This window comes from Pongo pygmaeus, chromosome X (assembly GCF_028885625.2).
Source record: "Pongo pygmaeus isolate AG05252 chromosome X, NHGRI_mPonPyg2-v2.0_pri, whole genome shotgun sequence".
Lineage (NCBI taxonomy): Eukaryota > Metazoa > Chordata > Mammalia > Primates > Hominidae > Pongo > Pongo pygmaeus.
The window spans coordinates 45404922-45410492 of NC_072396.2; the positions used below are offsets into that span (position 1 = coordinate 45404922).

The 5571-nt window shown below is 43.5% G+C and overlaps 1 pseudogene; it reads left to right on the top strand.

The window, feature by feature from the left end:
* The first annotated feature begins 4047 nt into the window (after positions 1-4047).
* LOC129024590 (small ribosomal subunit protein uS2-like) lies at positions 4048-4967 on the top strand (annotated as a pseudogene).
* Positions 4968-5571: the final 604 nt, after the last annotated feature.

Genomic DNA, 5571 nt, shown 5'->3' on the forward strand with positions numbered 1-5571 from the left:
AATTTAAAAATAAAAAGTAAGGGCCGGGCGTGGTGGCTCACGCTTGTAATCCCAGCACTTTGGGAGGCTGAGGCGGGCGGATCACGAGGTCAGGAGATCGAGACCATCCTGGCTAACACAGTGAAACCTCGTCTCTACTAAAAATACAAAAAATTAGCCGGGCATGGTGGCGGGCACCTGTAGTCCCAGCTACTCGGAAGGCTGAGGCAGGAGAATGGCGAGAATCCGGGGGGCGTAGCTTGCAGTGAGCCGAGATCGCACCACTGCACTCCAGCCTGGGCGACAGAGCGAGAGTCTGTCTCAAAAAAAAAAAAAAAGAAAAAAAAAAGAAAAAAAAAAAAGGCCAGGTGTGGTGGCTCACGCCTGTAATCCCAGCACTTTGGGAAGCCGAGGCGGGCGGATCACGAGGTCAGGAGATCCGGGCGGATCATGAGGTCAGGAGATCCAGACGATCTTGGCTAACACGATGAAACCCCGTCTCTACTAAAAATACAAAAAGAAATTAGCCGGGCGTGGTGGTGGGCGCCTGTAGTCCCAGCTACTCGGGAGGCTGAGGCAGGAGAATGGCGTGAACCCGGGAGGCGGAGGTTGCAGTGAGCCAAGATCGCGCCACTGCACTCCAGCCTGGGCAACAAAGTGAGACTCCGTCTCAAAAATAAATAAATAAATAAATAAATAAATAAATAAATAAAAATGGCAGCTGAATGATGAGAACACATGGACACATAGTGGGGAACAACACACTGGGGCCTGTCGGAGGGTGGGGTTGTGGGAGGAGGGAGAGCATCAGGAAGAATAGCTAATGGATGCTGGGCTTAATACCTAGGCGATGGGTTGATCTGTGCAGCAAAACACCATGGCACACGTTTACCTTTGTAACAAAACTGTACATCCTGTACATATACCCCTGAACTTAAAATAAAAGTTGGAAGAAGAAAATTAAAGTGTTCATTTAGGGCTGCAAACCTAGATTTTGTTAGTGAAAAGTTACCAATGTCCCTGATTGGCCCAGCATGACAGGAATTATAGTCCTGAGCTCAAAGCAGAAACAAAAGCCAACAAAAGAATGCTGTTTTTTTCTAGTATTTGAAAACCTTAGCTAACAGTTATATTAAGCTGGAAATACTTATGTCTTCTACTAAAGAGCCCTAGATTTAGAAAGCCAATGTTGTTCTCAGGGCATCATTGGTTGATGCTAATCCATATTTTCCCTCTTCTTTACTGTTGGGAAACTGACCAATTTTACTACATAAAAGGGGCAGATTCAAGTGGTTTGCAAGCTATTTAGAGTAACTTTTTGACAAGTGTAGGCTGCTTCAGCAAAAAGCTTGGGAAGGCTAGAGACAGAGTCATTGGAGAAGTTTTAAACTCAATAAATCATAATACAATCTCACTAAAAACTCTGAATTATGGATTTCTGAGACTTGAGATTAATTTCCTCAAATGCAAGAAGTTAATAAGTGGCAGACCATGCCAGAGTAGATCATGGCAGACCTCTTTTAATGTAATGATACAAATCTGTTTTTGTTTTTAGGATCTGCCCTTATTTTCAAATCCAAATATCCCTCCCAATTTGTTGAACCATATTCCCCTTTTATCTGCCAGCCTTGGGCAGACTAAACCCCAGAGCCTCATGTAAGAAGACTCTGACATGGGAAAAGATTCTCACTACATTGTTAACTCAAATAAATACATGTAAAATAGAAATGGACTATACAGTATGTGCCAGTCATGTTTTTTTTTTTTTTTTTTTTTTGAGACGGAGTCTCGCTCTGTATCCCAGGCTGGAGCGCAGTGGCACGATCTCGGCTCACTGCAAGCTCCGCCTCCCGGGTTCATGCCATTCTCCTGCCTCAGCCTCCTGAGTAGCTGGGATTACAGGCACCGGTCACCACACCCGGCTATTTTTTTTTATTTTTAGTAGAGACAGGGTTTCTCCACGTTGGTCAGGCTGGTCTCGACCTCAGGTGATCCACCCACCTCGGCCTCCCAGAGTGCTGGGATTACAGGCGTGAGCCACCAAGCCCGACTCATTTGCATTTCTCTAATGATCAGTGATATTGAGCTTTTTTTCATATGCTTGTTGACCCCATGTATGTTTTCTTTTGAAAAGTGTCTGTTCTTTGCCCACTTTTTAATGGGGGTATTTGTTTTTTTCTTGTAAGTGTGTTTAAATTCCTTAAAGATGCTGGATAGTAGACCTTTGTCGGATGCATAGTTTGCAAATATTTTCTCTCATTCTGTAGGTTGTCTGTTTACTCTGTTGATAGTTTCTTCTGCTGTGCAGAAGCTCTTTAATTTAATTAGATCCCATTTGTCAATTTTTGCTTTTGTTACAATTGTTTTTGGTGTCTTTGTCATAAATTCTTTGCCCATTCCTGTGTGAAGGATGGTATTGCCTAGGTTGTCTTCCAGGGTTTTTATAGTTTTGGGTTTTACATATAAGTCTTTAATCCATCTTGAGTTGATTTTTGTATATGGTGTAAGGGGTTCAGTTTCAATCTTCTGCATATGGCTAACCAGTCATCCCAGCACCATTTATTGAATAGGGAGTCGTTTCCCATTGCTTGTTTTTGTCAGCTTTGTCAAAGATCAGATGGTAGTAGGTGTGCAGATTTATTTCTGGGCTCCCTATTCTGTTCCATCAGTCTGTGTGTCTGCTTTTGTACAGTACCATGCTGTTTTGGTTACTGTAGCCCTGTAGTATAGTTTGAAGTCAGGTAACGTGATGTCCCCAGCTGGGCATGGTAGTACACACCTGTAGTCCCAGCTACTCAGGAGGCTAAGGTGGGAGGGTCTCGAGCCAGGGAGGCCAAGGCTGCAGTGAACCATGATCACACCACTGCACTCCAGCCTAGGTGACAGAGCAAGACCTTGTCTCAAGTAAACACACAAACAAATAAATTAATTAAATAAATAAATCAGAAGTGTTTGGGCTGGGCATGGTGGCTCACGCCTGTAATCCCAGCACTTTGGGAGGCCGAGGCAGGTGGATCACGAGGTCGGGGGTTCGAGACCAGCCTGACCAACATGGTGAAACCCTGTCTCTACTAAAAATACAAAAATTAGCTGGGTGTGGTGGCGGGTGCCTGTAATCCCAGCTACTCAGGAGGCTGAGGCAGGAGAATTATTTGAACCCGGGAGACAGAGGTTGCAGTGAGCTGAGATTGTGCCATTGCATTCCAGCCTAGGCAATAAGGCAAGACTCCATCACAAAAAAAAAAAAAAAAAAAGAAAAAGAAAAAAAAAAGAAAGTGTTTGGCAGGCAAAAGCAAAAAAAAACTATTACTGCAGATAAAGATATTTAAGAGCATGAAAAATTACATTCTTGAACCATTTCCTCCTCAGTCTTTCTATCTTGAGTTTGATTTTTTTTGTTTGTTATGTACAATTCTATTTTTGAAAGTAATACATACTTGCTAAAGGAAAATTTGAAGACTCAGAGAAACACAAAGAAAAAAATTTTTAAATACCTGTAATCTTACCAGGCAGACATAACCACTGTTGCCATTTTGGTATATGCCTTCACATTTTTTTATATGTACATATTCAATAAAAGTATGCTATTTTTGTAGTCTGCTGCTTTTACTTATCAATATGTCATAAATGCTGGGTTTTCTGAATCAATATCCCCCAAAAATGACTTTACACTATTAAAGTGCCTAACAGCCTTTAATTTAACCTGTATCAAAATTAGAAATGTTCTAATTAGGAGGAGCTAATTTAATGTATCTTTTCTCTATCTGTTCTATTTTTTGGGGAAAAAAAAACAACAAAAACAAAAAATATCTTGACTTTTTCTTCTCTTCATTGAAGATCTTCCTGTGACCTTATTTATGAAGCTATTCCAGCCAATGGAATTGGCTGTTATTATATCATCCATATCAAGATGATTATGAATATCTGTGGTTAATATTTTATTAAATTCCAATAACTGATAAATAAAAGTAATGTTTGTGTTAACCAGAGGATATCTAACCTCATTTAAAATCTAACCCTGGCTTTCCACGCTACCTACAGAGGGGTCCATACGGCATTGTCCTGGATTCCTGTCGTAACTTAAAGGGAAACTTTCACAATGTCCGGAGCCCTTGATGTCCTGCAAATGAAGGAGGAGGATGTCCTTAAGTTCCTTGCAACAGGAACCCACTTAGGCAGCACCAATCTTGACTTCCAGATGGAAGAGTACGTCTATAAAAGGAAAAGTGATGGAATCTATATCATAAATCTGAAGAGGACCTGGGAGAAGCTTCTGCTGGCAGCTCATGCTATTGTTGCCATTGAAAACCCTGCTGATGTCAGTGTTATATCCTCCAGGGATACTGGCCAGAGGGCTGTGCTGAAGTTTGCTGCCGCCACTGGAGCCACTCCAATTGCTGGCCGCTTCACTCCTGGAACCTTCACTAACCAGATCCAGGCAGCCTTCCGGGAGCCACGGCTTCTTATTGTTACTGACCCCAGGACTGACCACCAGCCTCTCACAGAGGCATCTTATGTTAACCTACCTACCATTGCTCTGTAACACAGATTCTCCTCTGTGCTATGTGGACATTGCCATCCCATGCAACAACAAGGGAGCTCACTCTCGGTTTGATGTGGTGGATGCTGGCTCGTGAAGTTCTGCGCATGCATGGCACCATTTCCTGTGAACACCCATGGGAGGTCATGCCTGATCTGTACTTCTACAGAGATCCTGAAGAGATTGAAAAAGAAGAGCAGGCTGCTGCTGAAAAGGCAGTGACCAAGGACGAATTTCAGGGTGAATGGACTGCTCCAGCTCCTGAGTTCACTGCTACTCAGCCTGAGGTTGCAGACTGGTCTGAAGGTGTACAGGTGCCCTCTGTGCCTATTCAGCAGTTCCCTACTGAAGACTGGAGTGCTCAGCCTGCCACGGAAGACTGGTCTGCAGCTCCCACTGCTCAGGCCGCTGAATGGGTAGGAGCAACCACTGACTGGTCTTAAGCTGTTCTTGCATGGGCTCTTAAGCAACATGGAAAAATGTTTGATGGAAAATAAACATCAGTTTCTAAAAAAATAAATAAATAAAAATAAAATCTAACCCTGGGCTGGGCACAATGGCTCACACCTATAATCCCAGAACTTTGGGAGGCTGAGGCAGGAGGATCACTCGAGGCCAGGAGTTCGAGATCAGGCTGGGCGATACAGTGAAACCCCATCTCTATTTTTTTCACTTTTTTTTATATCTTTTTTTTTTTTTTGAGACAGAGTCTCAGTCTTTCCCCTAGGCTGGAGTGCAGTGGTGCGATCTCAGCTCACTGCAAACTCCGCCTCCCGGGTTCAAGCGATTCTCATGCCTCAGCCTCAGCCTTCCAAGTAACTGGGATTACAGGTGCCTGCCACCACACCCAGCTAATTTTTGTATTTTTCGTAGAGGCGGGGTTTCAGCCTGTTGGCCAGGCTGGTCTCGAACTCCTGAACTCAGGTGATCTGCCCGCCTCGGCCTCCCAAAGTGCTCGGATTACAGGCGTGAGCCACTGTGCCCAACTTAATCTTTTTTTTTTTTTTTTTTTTTGATTCACTCCTGTTATCCAAGCTGGAGTGCAATGGCGC